At 43.4% G+C, this 14480-nt stretch overlaps 1 long non-coding RNA gene across 4 annotated transcripts in view; it reads right to left on the bottom strand.

The window, feature by feature from the left end:
• Nucleotides 1-14480, bottom strand: part of LOC135969688 (uncharacterized) — a 93512-nt gene that overhangs the window by 31227 nt on the left and 47805 nt on the right. For 2 of the 4 annotated variants that reach the window (XR_010585065.2, XR_012430968.1), the window contains one exon: nucleotides 2052-2199. The exons of the other annotated variants lie outside the window; for them this stretch is intronic. This is a non-coding gene — a long non-coding RNA (uncharacterized lncRNA). The remainder of the gene's footprint in view (nucleotides 1-2051; nucleotides 2200-14480) is intronic. 4 annotated transcript variants of the gene reach the window in all.

Raw genomic sequence — 14480 nt, 5'->3', positions numbered from 1 at the left:
TACCTCTGTTGTACGTTTCAAGTGATTATGCCACCAAACTTTGCATCCAGTGTCTTCTGTTGTTCGTGTGGTCACATCAGTCTAATTTTAGTTTTATTGTTAGTTGCCTGACGTAGGATAGTATTTTAGATTCTGAGTGAGATTGTAACGATTCACTTATATGCTTGTTGTAACTATCTAAGTATTTCAAGAGGGTAAAAAGGCTGATTGGCACAGTAATGTCCAGCTGATGCACCAGACACTTAGGATTTCCTTTCTCTGGACAGACAGTCAGAACCACTCTTGGAAGGGGAGGCACCACCTTGGGAGCTGATTGCTCCTTTTGTCAGGTGGTTGGTATGGGAAAAGAAAATCTGCAGGAAGTTGTTTCCTCTGAATGTGAATTCTAAACTTGACATTAGATAGCTGCTCCAACAGTATGAGATTCCTCAGAAGTCACCATAAAACTTATTACCTTTTATGATCTGTTGAATGTGAAAGAAAATTTGTCTGGCTATTGGTTTCAAGACCAAGATGAAAAAACAGCCCTCCCATGATATTACCCTGAAAACATTTGAATCCTTTCAGTCAGTGAATAATCGAACCCAAAAGGTTATTAGCTAATTCTTATAGAAAATTGTCCAAATTATCATTCTTGGTCTCTTCTTGAGGTAATGAAATTCATAGCTGTAGAATCTATTGTGCATGTATTTTTCAGCTTCACTGGGTCTTCCTCTACTTTCTGGCATTTTGCAAACATCAGTTTGTTCTCTTCTGAAGGTTAACACTTTTATAGCTGATCATATTCCATGTCAAGCCTTTTTATTTCTAGACTAGGCCCATTTTTAAAACCCTGACATCATGAGGCAGCATTTCTACCCTCTGACATAAACTTTTTAACTCAATTGTGTCTTCCTTAACATTCAGCAGCCAGGATTTGGCTCACAGCTTCCTGGTCTGGAGGCCCCCATGGTTTTTATAATGAGAGGAGAGTGTTTCTGATTCATATTTCATTCAAAGTAACCCACATCCCATTAGGGGTAATTGATGTTGCCCAGCCTGTTTTACTCTTTTCGGCTCTCACACTCTCTAGAGTCTAGAGGCAACTATCTTTTGTGAATATGGTGACTCTCAAGTCACTGCCCTTTGTCTTAACTGGTCCTTTAGTTGCCTATCACCTTATAAATATAATTTGGTTTACCTAAAATACTCAGCTTTATAAGATTATACAAGAGCTTGTTCCCATTGAATTGACATTCACAAACTAGAGATACTTAATATCAGTTTTATTTGTTTCTGCATGACAAAATATTCTGAGGCCAATCTCTGTTCTTTTTAGCTCCTCATTGAGAAAAATTACCCTTTTATTTTCATGCCTTTTATTTTCTGTCTCTTAGGCATGTCCCTGGCCATAATGGAGGAAAATTGAGTTATCATTAATGTAAGGGAAATAGGGTGATAGACTTTTCACAGATCTTGTTATAGGGTTTTGAAAATATCAATAATGTCTACTAATTCATTTTCTCATGAGTGCTCCTTACCCCTCAAAAAAATATGGTGTGGGCCAGGCATGGTGGCTCATGCCTGTAATCCCAGCACTTTGGGAAGCCAAGGCAAGTGGATCACTTGAGCTCAGGAGTTCGTGACCAGCCTGGACAACATGTTGAAACCTTTTCTCTACAAAAAAATACAAAAAGTTTGCCAGGTGTGGTGGTGCACCTGTGGTTCTAGCTACCCGGGAGGCTGAGGTGGGAGGATTACTTGAGCCCAGGAGGTCCAGGCTGCAGTGAGCTGTGAACGCACCATTACACTCCAGCCTGGGTGACAGAGCAAAACCCTGTCTCAAGTATATGTATATATACGGTGTGTAAGTCTGGCTTTAATTTTAACTTATGAGCAATATCCTTTCATGCCTTTCACCCATAGATTTGCCTAAGAACTCAATAATTATATCTTTCTGTCTAGCATCCATCAATTTACCTAACATGACTGTAACCTTCTGTTTCAGTAGCATAGCACCAAACTTCCAAATTTTTGCATTTTTTTTTTCCTGAAAGAAACACATAGATTACCTGGTCCAAGCTTCTCACTTTATAGATGTGAAAACTGAGGCCCAGAATGCTGAAGTGACTTGATTGAAGCTGCAGATGAGTTGTCTCCAGACCAAGTTTCTCACCAACTCTTCAGCATTTCAATGTGACCATTTAGATTTTCAGGTGCCTGTCATTTATAAGCAAGTATTCAAACATTCTGACTTGGCATTTCTGCCAAATCCCTCAGAGGCCAGTTGTCCAAAGGGATGGGCCAGTTACTCAGTTACCTCCATTTTTAGCCTGCCATATAGCTTCTTCCTAAATACCCTAGTAGGTTCTTGACATGAATCATGAAATGATTCAGATTTTATTCTTGGGCAGAACATATGCAGCTTGTTACTCTCCGCATCATATTATAGTTACATACTATTGACATATGTTTCTCCTGCACTAGACAGTAAACACCTTAAGGCAGTGATTCTTCATGATTAGTATCTTAGATTGTAGCAGGTACTTGGGAAATCTTTGAATAACTGAATGATTGAAAGACCCACCAGGGACATATTGGTAACCTCATTGTAATGAACTATACGTCCTTTTAACTGTCCGGTAAACACAAGTACAGGTCATTCAAATGGTTTTGGCAACTGACATCCAAATGTAAAAAAGAGAAATGTGATCCATGCCTGGTATTATATACAAAACTTAACTCAAAATGAATCAGATCTAAGTGTAAAACTTAAAACAACAAAACTTGTAAAAGAAAACATAGGAGAAAATCTTTATGTCTGTAGGTGAGATGAAGACTTCTTAGCTATAACACCAAAAGTATAGAAAAAATAATAAACCTTTTCAAAATTAAAACATCTGCTCTTCAAAAGATACTGTCAAGAGAATGAAAAAACAAGGTCAGGCGCGGTGGCTCATGCCTATAATCCCAGCACTTCGGGCTGAGGCGGGCAGATCATTTGAGGTCAGGAGTTTGAGACCAGCCTGGCCAATGTGGTGAAAAACCCCGTCTCTACTAAAAATACAAAAATTAGCCAGGCATGGTGGTGGGCACCTATAGTCCCAGCTGCTCAGGAGGCTGGAGAATTGTTTGAACCTGGGAAGCAGAGTTTGCAGTGAGCCAAGATGGGGCCACTGCACTCCAGACTGGGCAACAGAGTGAGACTTCATCTCAACACAAACACACAAACAACGACGACAACAACCAAAACAACAACAAAACAACAAAAGACAAGTGCACAATAGAGGAAAATATCATAAAACACGTATCTGGTAAGTCCTTAATACAAAGAACTCTCCAAACAATAATAATAAAGCTAACAATCCAATTTTTCAAATTGGCCAATTTCAGGAGACTCTTCAGAAAAGAAGATATGTTGGTGGGAAGTAAGTACATGAAAATATGTAAACATCATCAGTTATGAGGGCAATGCAAGTGAAATGCATTTGAAAAACCATGAGCCTAGTGTGTAGGTCTATTAGAATGACTAAAAACAACAATAAATGCTGGTAAAGATGTTGAGCAACTGTGACTCTCATCCGTTCCTGGTGGGAATGCAAAATGGTATAGCCACTTTTGAAAACCATTTGACAGTTTTACAAAGTTCAATATACACTTACCACACGATGCAGCAATCCTACTCATAAGCATCAAGAAAGAGAAAGGAAATTTATGTTTTTACAGTAACCTGGAATAGGATGTTTATAGTAGCTTTATTCATAATCTCCAAAAACTGGAAACAATGTTCTTCAACCAGTGAATGGATAAACAAACTCTAGTTCATCCACGCAATACAATACTAATCAGAAACGTTTAAAAAAGTATTGACACACACAACAAAGTAGATGAATCTCGAGTTAAATTATGGTGAGCGAAAGCATGCAGATCCAAAAGGCTACACAGTGGATTATATATGGCATTAAGGAAAAGGCAAAACATAACAGAGAAAACTGATCGGGAGTTGACAAGGACTGGGAATTGGGGAGGGGCTTACCACAAAGAGACACAAAGGTATTTTGGGGGGTGATAAAAGTATTATGTGTCTTGATTGTTGTAGCAGTTACATAACTGTATGCATTTGTCAAAATCTATAGTACTGTACACTAGAAAGGTACATTTTACTCCATATAATTATATTCAACAAACCTGACTTTTTAAAAAAGTGTTTTTTTCTCCTTTGATTAATTAAAAACATTTGAATACCAGCCTTTCTAAAATAAAGTGTCTTGGATCGCTTTTTAAAGTGTTTTTGGTGTTTCTAGGTTCCTAAATTTTGAGAAATTCATTTAAGTGTTATTAAAATCGGAACACCAGAACTGAGTGGATGCCCCTCCACACCCCACCTGACCACCTATCCTCAGACCTTGGCCAGAACCTTCATTGCATTCCACATTTATGATTATTCAAATAGCTGTTAAATAGTTAACACCCGGAACATGTCTATGGTTTGGATAAGGCCAGATAATATAATCTTTACCAAGAATATACAACTTTAAAAAACATGTATACTTTGAGTGTACAAGACCCTAAAACAATTTCATGCCAAACACAGTGCTTGGCTTACAAAGACAAACCTGTTAAAGCTACTGCTACTGGTTGTGAACAAAAAGTGTAGCAAAGGTACAGATATCCCATATTTGTCTAGGAAGCTTTTTGAATATAGTATGAATTGATGTTAATATAGGGGTAGGAAAATAAGCAACATGAAAATGTTAACGTTTACATGAAAAGAAAATTATATAATGAATTCACTAGCACTGCAAGTTCACAGGTTTTGTGATCCCTCACCCTTTTTTTTTTAGAGTTGGAGTCTTGCTATATTGCCCAGGCTGGCCTCAGGCTCCTGGGCTCAAGCGATCCTCCTGCCTTAGCCTCCCGAGTAGCTGAGGCTACAGCCACATGCCACCACCACAGCACCTCGCTGTTTTTGGTGCCTTGTATTATTCTTCATTTCTAAAAGCATAAATATTCTTATATATTTTCAAAAATAATATACGCTGGTCACAGAAAAATATTTGAAAATACTGAAAAGTTCATGTAAACATACATATCTACAAATAAATATATCTTTTAACTATTTGCTGCATGAGTCCCACTCTTTTTTTAAATGCATATATATCCATATTTTTCACATTCTTTTACAAACCTGGACTCATCCTACTTCATAACAAGCTGTTTCCATTTAATGATATTTCATTATCCCAGATTCCTCTCTGTCTGCACCCCTGAAAATGAACCCGGATGGGAGAGACTAATGTTTACTGCTGCAGCCTGATTTGATAAGTAGCCTGCATGTTAAGCAGACTGTCTTTTTCCAGTGAAAGTTTTCTAGGCTAATGCAGGAAAAATGGGTAATTAAGATAAATGCCCCTGGTGTTTTCCCAGAGTGCCATCCAACTCCCCAGAGGCTTGTTTCTACACATATGGTGGTGGGATTGGGGGGTGATCTTTCCTCTCTGCGGCCTCTGCCTCACCTCTGCTGTTGCTGCTTTGCTTCTGTGGAAACCGAGGTGCTGAAAGGGTTCAAGGCATTTGGGAACCATCTGGGGAAGCTCACTGTCATTACTTACTCAGAGGGCTGCTCTCACCTAGACCCATAACTCACTTCTGCGGCCTTGAGGTTATCTGCTTGGCTCAGTTGACTGCAGGCCAAAAGGAGCAATTCATAAAGCTGCCATCTGGTAAGGATAACCCAGGCTACAGATTCCCTGAGTCCTAAGAGCCAGCTCGCTCTGTCCCAGCTACGACTCAGTGACCATGGAAACCAGCTGGCACTCACACACCTGCTCTTCACAATTCCTGACCTCTCCCACCTGAGAAGTGTGCCTAGACTTGTGACCCTTAAGCGTGACTGCTTGGGAAGGGGCTGTCTTGAGCGGTTCTATGGTCTGAGCTATGTTTTAACCTGGCAGCTGCATGCAGGACATCTTGGAGACAAGAGGGCTTTGAGGGAGGAGATCCTTTGGCAGCCACCAGCACAGTCCGGTGCTAGAATGACCACAGAGGTGGCCTGGGGAGGAAAAGAGAGCACTACTGAGAGAGATGTCTTTTCCAGTGGAAAAAAAGAACAAAAGCAAAAATGGAAGAAAAAAATCACTCATAACTCTACTGCTCAGACTTAACATTGTTAATAGGTATGGAATCTTCCGATCTTCTTCCTGTGTATATGGAAAATGGATCATACTGTACACACCATGCTATAGTCCACTGTTATTTGCCTAATTATAGAGAGAACATCTTTCTCTGTCACTAAATGGACAAGATGAATGAATGTTGCCTTCAGCTCTTCCTCTCTTCTCTGTCTGTCTGGGTCCTCCTCCCCAGGACTCCAGGCTCAGACAGCTGCCAACTCATCTCTGATAAAGCGCTACCCTTCCCAAGGCTGTTTGCCTTTTGCAATAAACTCTTAAGAGCAAATCATCTTCACACTCCCCAAATTAGTCATTGGTGACTAATGGCAGAATACGAGAGTGGAGAGATGGCTCTACTCTGTCAACTCTCTGGTGAAGTAGGAATCCGAAGGAAACAGGAACACCCTGGGCCTTTGGTGTGTGATACAGGGATGTCTGAATGTTCCCTAGAGCCTGACAGGATGGTATAAGTGAATTCACCAGTGCATTAAAGATTTGTTGATTATGGAGGAAGCACTGAAGAAGGACACACCCACAGCCTGGAGTAACAGTAACAACATGGGATTCCGAGTCACACAGCCGTGGGTTCAAATTCTGGCTCTGTCAGTTTCTAGCTGTGTGACCCAGGGCAAGTTACTTAGCAGCTTCATGCCCTAGTTTCCTCACCTATAAATGGTGATAGTAACGCCTCCCTCACAGGGTTGTCATAAGAACTAAAACAGGATTGTATATGTAAAGTATCTAGTCAGTGCTGAGCACTCAATAAATGGTAGATGTTAATTCTAAAACAATAAAAATAACAACACAGACCTTTTGAAATTAATATTTGGCCAGCAGTGAAATATGTAGGTACAAACCACATCAAGATAATTTGATACATGAATATCTGACTTTGCATAACAAAGTAAGATCTGATTGGTCATACCATCTAGAATAATTTGCTTTACAAAGATTCAATCAGTTAGTCAACAAATATGCACTGAGTTTCTACTACGTGCCGGGCACAGTAGAAGATCTTGGGTACTTAGAGGTGCGTAAAGCAATCTCTGCTCTCAAGCACCTCATCTTTTAGTGGGGAAGACAGATAATTAACTCAGACTTTCATACTTGCAGTTACACATATTGAGGTATGAAGACATAGGGATAGTTGCTGACATAGACATGGACATTTTTTCCCTTGGCGATAGGCACTGCGAAGAAGATAAAGTGGGATACTCTGGTAGAGAATAACTGGCGTGGGATGGTTAGCTAGAATAGTAATTGTGGAGGTAACGTCTGAGCTCAGACCTAAGTAATGAGAAGGCAGCTGTGTGGAGATCCGTGGGGAGGACAAAGCGAGCAGAAACTCCAAGTGCAAAGATGCTCCAGCTAGAACAAGCTTAGCACGGGTGAGAAGGAAAATGCAGTGGTGTGATTAGAACCTTACAAGCCAGGCGGGGAATGAAGGGAGCCATGACTGAAGAGGCGGGAGCCAGACCATGTAGGACAGAGGATGGCAAACACTCTCTGTAAAGGGCCAGATAGTGCGTATTTTAGGCTTTGTCACACCGACTGTGTCATAGCTACTCAACTCTGCCCTTGTGGTACCAAATTAGCCATAGATAATTCATCTTTAGATGCAGCCATAGATAATTCATCTATAGATGGGGGTGATGGGGGTGTGTATGCTCCAATAAAACTTTATTTACAAAAACCGGTGGGAGAGAGAAACAAAGGGCCATAGTTTGTTAACCTTTGATTTAGACGGGTGAAGGCCTCGATGAGGAATCTGGATGTTATTCTCAGTGTGGGTATTAAGCAGAGGAGTGATAGAGTCTGACTTATATTTTTAAAAGGATTGCTCTGTTCTATGGAAGATGGACTGGAAGGCAAGGGCGGAAGCAAGGACCTGGGAAGGAGGCTGGTGAAATAGTCCAGTGAGGGATGGCAGTAGTGCAAAATCAGAACAGCAGAGGTGCTGAGAAGTGACCAGATCCTGATTAGACACTGCATTGGAACCAGCAGGATTACAAATGAATTGAGTGTGGGGGATGAACAAAAGAGAGGAATCAAGAATGATTGCTGGTTTTTTGGCTCTAGCAGCTGGGTTGATGACGCCACATATACTGAAATGGGGAACACTAGGGGAGAGGTATATTTTCAGGAATAAAAAGCAATCTATCAATTTTGTCCTTGCTAAGTTTGATCTGCCTAACAGACAGGCAGGCGATGATGTCCAGCAGGCAGTGGTGTTTGCACATCTAGAACTCAGTGAGAGATCCAGCTAGAGAGAGAAATTTGGGCGTCGGCCAGGTGTGGTGGCTCAAGCCTGTAATCCCAGCACTTTGGGAGGCTGACGTAGGCAGATCACCTGAGGTCAGGAGTTTAAGACAAGCCTGGCCAACATAGTGAAACTCCATCTCTACTAAAAATACAAAACAATTAGCCAGGAGTAGTGGCTGGCACCTGTAATCCCAGCTACTCAGGAGGCTGAGGCACTAGAATTGCTTGAACCCGGGAGGCAAAGGCTACAGTGAGCCGAGATCATGACACTGCACTCCAGCCTGAGTGACAGAGCAAGACTCTATCAAAAAAACAAAAAGCAAGCAAAGAAAGCAAGCAAAGAAAGAAAGAAAGAGAGGCAGGGAGGGAGGGAGGGCGAGAGAGAGAAAGAAAGAAAGAAAGAAAGAAAGAAAGAAAGAAAGAAAGAAAGAAAGAAAGAAAGAAAGAAAGAAAGAAAGAAAGAAAGAAAGAAAGAAAAGAGAGAGAGAGAAAGAAAGAGAAAGAAAGAAAGGCAGAAATGTGAGAGTCATCAGAGTGCCAGGATGGGCATCCTCCAGATTTCTCTAGGAAGGAGGAAACGAAGCCAGGAGGAACAAAGGTAGAACGCAGGTCCTTCCAGTACACTGAGGTCTGGTAGAGGCAGGGAGGACAGCAGAGGAGCCTGAGAAGGAACAGTCAGCAATCTGGGAGGCAAGCCAGATGACTGTGAGGGTCAAGGAATCACACCTGTTTCAAGAAGAAAGCCACGGGTAGGACTGCATCGAATGCTGCTGAGCGACTCAAGTAAGAGGAGGTTTCTGCGTAGGACTAGCCAGAGCAGTCCGGTAACTACTGAACTGTCCAGGACATTTACAATATGATTCCGTTTCCAAAAATTCAAAACTGCAATTTACCCACAACTTCTTAGTAACACAAATCAGCTCAACATCTATTGAGTTACTACTATGACTCACCTTTTTTGCTTAAAAATCCTTGGAACAAAGACAATTTTGCAAAATGTCTTAAATCAAGCAGCCTACACTTAGAAGGAGAAAAGCCGGGTAATGATTTTTCTTACTTGCAGGGACTGTAAAGGTAATACCAAAAAAGAGCCGGTTTTATATTAATATATAGCCAATCAGAATCGACAGGGTAGGGATCATCGAATTAATAACTCACAAAATCCACAGGTGATCTCTTTTAAGGCAATGGTTTTCACCTTTTTCATCATTTAGCTCCATCTTTAAATTTGAACTTCTCCTTCCTTTTCCCTGACAGCTTTTAGGAGGGGTTGATAATAGGAACTGAACTGGCCACAGGGCACAGGGCAAGGAAGAAAGACCAGTGCACTTCTAGATTGTCATCAGTCTGGTTCTCTAGAGCGGCAGGAGGCACAGTCGCTTACGGTTCCCTGGCCAGGCTGGGCCCGCACCCACTAGGCATGCACCTGGCCCTGCTGAGGCAGCGATTCACATTTCCTGACTTGCATTCAAAAGGTTGTTCTTTCTGACCCAATTTGGTCATTGGCACAAGGGCATCACCGCCTCTTGCCTCGTTCCCTTTCTCATTTCAGTCTCCTCCCTCCCCTGACACTGCTCCTTCTTCCTGCTCCAAGAAAAGCGGTTAGGTCTCCAGAGGCTGGATGGTGCGTAGTGAACAGAGTACCTGTTCTAAGAAAAGAATTCTAAAGCTTTGCCCAGCTTTCGCCTCAAACCGTGAGCTCTGCTAGCCCCCGCCCCCACCCGCGCGCACACACACACACACACACACACACACACACACACACACACACCGCCCCCAGGGATCGATGAACTAAGAATAGCCCAGGCTTGTAAATGAACTGGAACCTTTTCTGCTGTGTTCTTAGCCCTTCACAGTCATGGCAGGGACACAGGCAGGAGCACAACCCGGAGCTGCTGATTTTTCCAGCCATGCCTATTGGAAGCAAGCGCCCCCACCCCCTGCCGCTTGGTGGATTAATGATGGCGTTTCCACCCTCTAGCTTCCCATCTCCTGTGAAGTACAACTTGTCCTGTTCCGGGACGCCACTTGGCATTCCTCCTGGAGGAAGTGGATTTTGAGTTGCATTTCAAAAGAAATGTACTGTCACACTGATGTGCTCTAAATTAACGATCTCACAGGGCAGTCAGGGTAAGCCCCATTCCCTGCAGCTATAGTTCTTCTCCCTGGGAACATTCCCTGCCTGGCATGGTGACCGTATCCACCTGTCTATCCTCTGATATTTTTTGAATATAGCCTGTTAGGTTCTATATACCATGTAAAATATTGCCGGGTACTGTGCCAGAGGCTCAGAGTTCCACAGATGAATTAATATGGTTTATTTGTAATTCCTCATTTGTCCTGAGAGACATGGAATAGGGGAAGTGTGTTCCCCGGGTCTTTTGGGTACTGCCCAAGAGTAGCCAAGTTCAAGAGCACAGTGAGAAGGAGGCAGCCAAGGACATCTCTCCAGGGGCTGGGGGGAAGGAAGGCATTTCCCCTGGGGTCTGGAGTCCCTAGGAATGGCCTTGGCTGCTTCTGTCTTATGCTATATTTTGGCACCCAGCAGGCGCTCCATGCATGGTAATAGAATACAGTGGTGAAGAGCATGTGGTTTTTGGAATCAGGCAGACCTGGGTTCACAACCTGCCTTATGCCACTTGCAGGTGACCCAACTTCTCTAGGAGTATGTTTCTTCATCTTTAGAACAGGGTTAACAATAGAACCTTCCTGATAGGGTGATTGTGAGGATGCAATGAGACTATGTGTCTAAGTCAGCTGTTCTCTTGCCTGGCACAGGGTAAACAATAAATGGCATTATTTTAAGATATAGTGTATTGGCCGGGCATGGCACGGAGGCTTATGCCTGTAATCCCAGCGCTTTGGGAGGCCAAGGCAGGGGGATCACCAGAGGTCAGGAGTTTGAGACCAGCCTGGCCAACGTGGTGAAACCCTGTCTGTAATAAAAATATAAAAATTAGCCAGGTATGGTGGTGTACATCTGTAATCCCAGCTGTTTGGGAGGCTGAGGCAGGAGAATCACTGGAGCCCAGGCGGCAGAGGTTGTAGTGAACCGAGATTGTGCCACTACACTTGAGGTACAGTAAGGCAAACAGACCAGTTGACAATTGCCATTAAGAGATAGTTTATTACAGTTCCCAAAAGGAGGGGTCATGCCATACCATGCATGGAGGGGGCCACGGGGAAACACTAGGAAGCAGAAGGAGGGGTAAACTGTGGGCAAGAGCTCTTATTATGGTTTTGTGGGAAGGAACAGGTCAGGCGGGGTAAGCAGGCTTCAGATTGACTGGTTTAAATAATTCCAGTGGCTCTGGTGCATAGGGGCCGTCTCTGTTGTCTGGTCCTGGCCCTGGGGTGATTAGGGCAGGTGAATAGTGACCCAGAGCCTTATCATGGAGGTGGCTGGAGCTTGGGCTCTGGATTGATTGGTTGGCATTTCCAAGACATACTCATGGACAAGTCGTTGGTTGTCTCTAGAAGTTGACTCATCCAGGGAGGGGCAGTCCCTCCAGAGTCAGCAAGGCCCCAGATGCCAAAGCATCAGAGTGCAGAAAGTAAAAGGCATGATTAATACAAGTACCTAGTATTTTTCTATACATATGTACACAGTACTAAGCTCAGTCCATAATACTGGGAAAATAAGATTACCTTTCTTCTAAATTAAGTTAAATCTTACTTGGAGACTTGATTCTGATGGGTACAGTAATTCACTCTCAGTTTCTTTTCTCTTTTTTTTTTTTTTTTTTTTTTTGAGACGGAGTTTCACTCTGTCGTCCAGGCTGGAGTGCAGTGGCGGGATCTCGGCTTACTGCAAGCTCCGCCTTCCGGGTTCACTCCATTTTCATGCCTCAGCCTCCCGAGCAGCTGGGACTACAGGCGCCCGCCACCACGCCTGGCTAATTTTTTTGTATTTTTAGTAGAGACGGGATTTCACCGTGTTAGCCAGGATGGTCTCGATCTCCTGACCTCGTGATCCGCCTGCCTTGGCCTCCCAAAGTGCCGGGATTACAGGCGTGAGCCACCGCGCCCGGCCCACTCTCAGTTTCTTTTGGAGCTTCTCCTGGCTGTCCAAACCTCAGCTCCAGGAAAGACAGCAAAGGCCTCTCTGTCTTCTCCACCACAGAAAAATTTGCAGGGAGGCCTCCCTGCCCTTCAAGCCACCGTTCGTCTCAGTTCCTACTGAGATGCTCGCTGTCCCAGCCCTCTTTGTTCCTCAGGCCTGGGAAGCCTGGTGGGACTGCTGTTTCTCTGCCTCCTGGGCTACATAAGGGTTATTGCAGAGGCCAGGAGTCTCCCAGGTGCCCCATCCCATCCTTCCTCCAAGTCTGGGGAAATGTGGTCATGGGTCTGATAGAAGTTTTGCAGAAGCAGGACATAGATGTGGGCATCAGCTCAACACCAGAGCCCTTCCCCTAGCCCACTCCCATGGTCTGGCCCTTTGGCTTCCTCATCCTTAACATCTCAGGGCCACTCCTCCCCTCCTTGCTATTCTCTTGGCCTAGAACTCACTTTTCCCTCTTCTTTGTCCAACTTGAGTTCACATTTATCTAACATTTATTGAGAACCTACTATGAGCCAGATTATCTATGTAACTCCATTTTACCTCATTGTATCTATTAATTCTCACAACAGCCTATAAAATCTTATTTATACCCATTTTACAGATGAGAAAAACAAGGTTCCAAGAAGTTAAGTAATTTATTCACAGTCACACAGCTAGCAAAACCCAGCTCTATCTAACTAGAGAGCTGCTGTTCTGAACCAGTGTGCCAGACTGTTTCATGCCAGGGTCGTCTCCTCCAAGAAGCCTCCTCAGATTTCTCCCCAACTTTGAACTAAGAATCTATGGGAAAACTCCAAGTTGCTGTTAACCAGACTGTTATGACTTTTACTTGTGCATACTGCTAATGAACATTTCCCAACATCCCTTTCAGTTAGGTGTGATCATAAGACTGAGTTCTCGCTAATAGAAAATTACAATGAGTGAAGTGGTAAGGGTCACCCCCAGGCCTGCTCATAAAAACCTCCCATGTGCACTCGGTCCACATCAGCTTGCCCAAAGCAACCTTGGGGCCACATGTTGAAGATGGCAGCACCCCTAGCAGCCTGGGTCATAGATGACTGTGCAGAACAGTTCCCACCCACCCCACCCAATATTGAATTGTTATGTGAGAGAGAAGTAAAATTTTATTGTGTTAAGCCTCTGAATTTATCTGTTTGTTTATTTATTTATTTACTTATTTTATTATTATTTTTTCTTTGACAGGGTCTCTCTCTGTCTCCAGGCTGGAGTGTAGTTGCGCGATATCGGCTCACTGCAACCTCCACCTCCCGGGTTCAAGCGATTCCCCTGCCTCATCCTCCTGAATAGCTGGGGCTACAGGCACATGCCACCACGCCTGGCTAATTTTTTGTATTTTAGTAGACACAGGGTTTCACCATGCTGGCCAGGATCGTCTCGATCTCCTGACCTCGTGATCTGCCTGCCTCAGCCTCCTAAAGTGCTGGAATTATAGGCTTGAGCCACTGTGCCCGGCCTGTTTATTTCTTACTGGAGCTGGTGTCACCTTAACTAACTTTTGGGGCTTTCTTTCGTTCAAATGCTGCATAATGGTTGATTTACATATTTATCAGTTTTGAAAGACATTCTCCCATCCTCAACAAACATAAAAATTACCTGAGGACCTTGTTATAAAACAGATTTCCAGGGCTCCCCTTTCCCCAGGTTCTAACTGATCAAGTTGTGTGTGAGGTCCAGATACCTATGTTTTAAACAAGCCTTTTCCATGATCTTGAGGAACGTGGCTCACACACAGATCAGACACTTGGACAAACTCCTCTCTAATGCCACCTCTGAGCCTCAGTTCTCTGTGTCCTGCCAGCAAGCCTGGGATGGCGGTCAGAACGCACAGGCAGTACTCATGGGACCCAAGGGCCTTACACAACCATTCGGATTCTTGGCAACTACTTTATGAGTGATATGGTATCCAGTGTATGTACTTGGCTGGAATTTAGTTACCATGTATTTGTGTGTTTCTATAGGAAAATGAGCTCCAGTTTAATTAC

The sequence above is a fragment of the Macaca fascicularis genome, chromosome 2, assembly GCF_037993035.2.
Source record: "Macaca fascicularis isolate 582-1 chromosome 2, T2T-MFA8v1.1".
Classification (NCBI taxonomy): domain Eukaryota; kingdom Metazoa; phylum Chordata; class Mammalia; order Primates; family Cercopithecidae; genus Macaca; species Macaca fascicularis.
The sequence above is the reverse complement of the archived record's forward strand: the minus strand, read 5'-3'. Positions and strand labels throughout refer to the sequence as shown.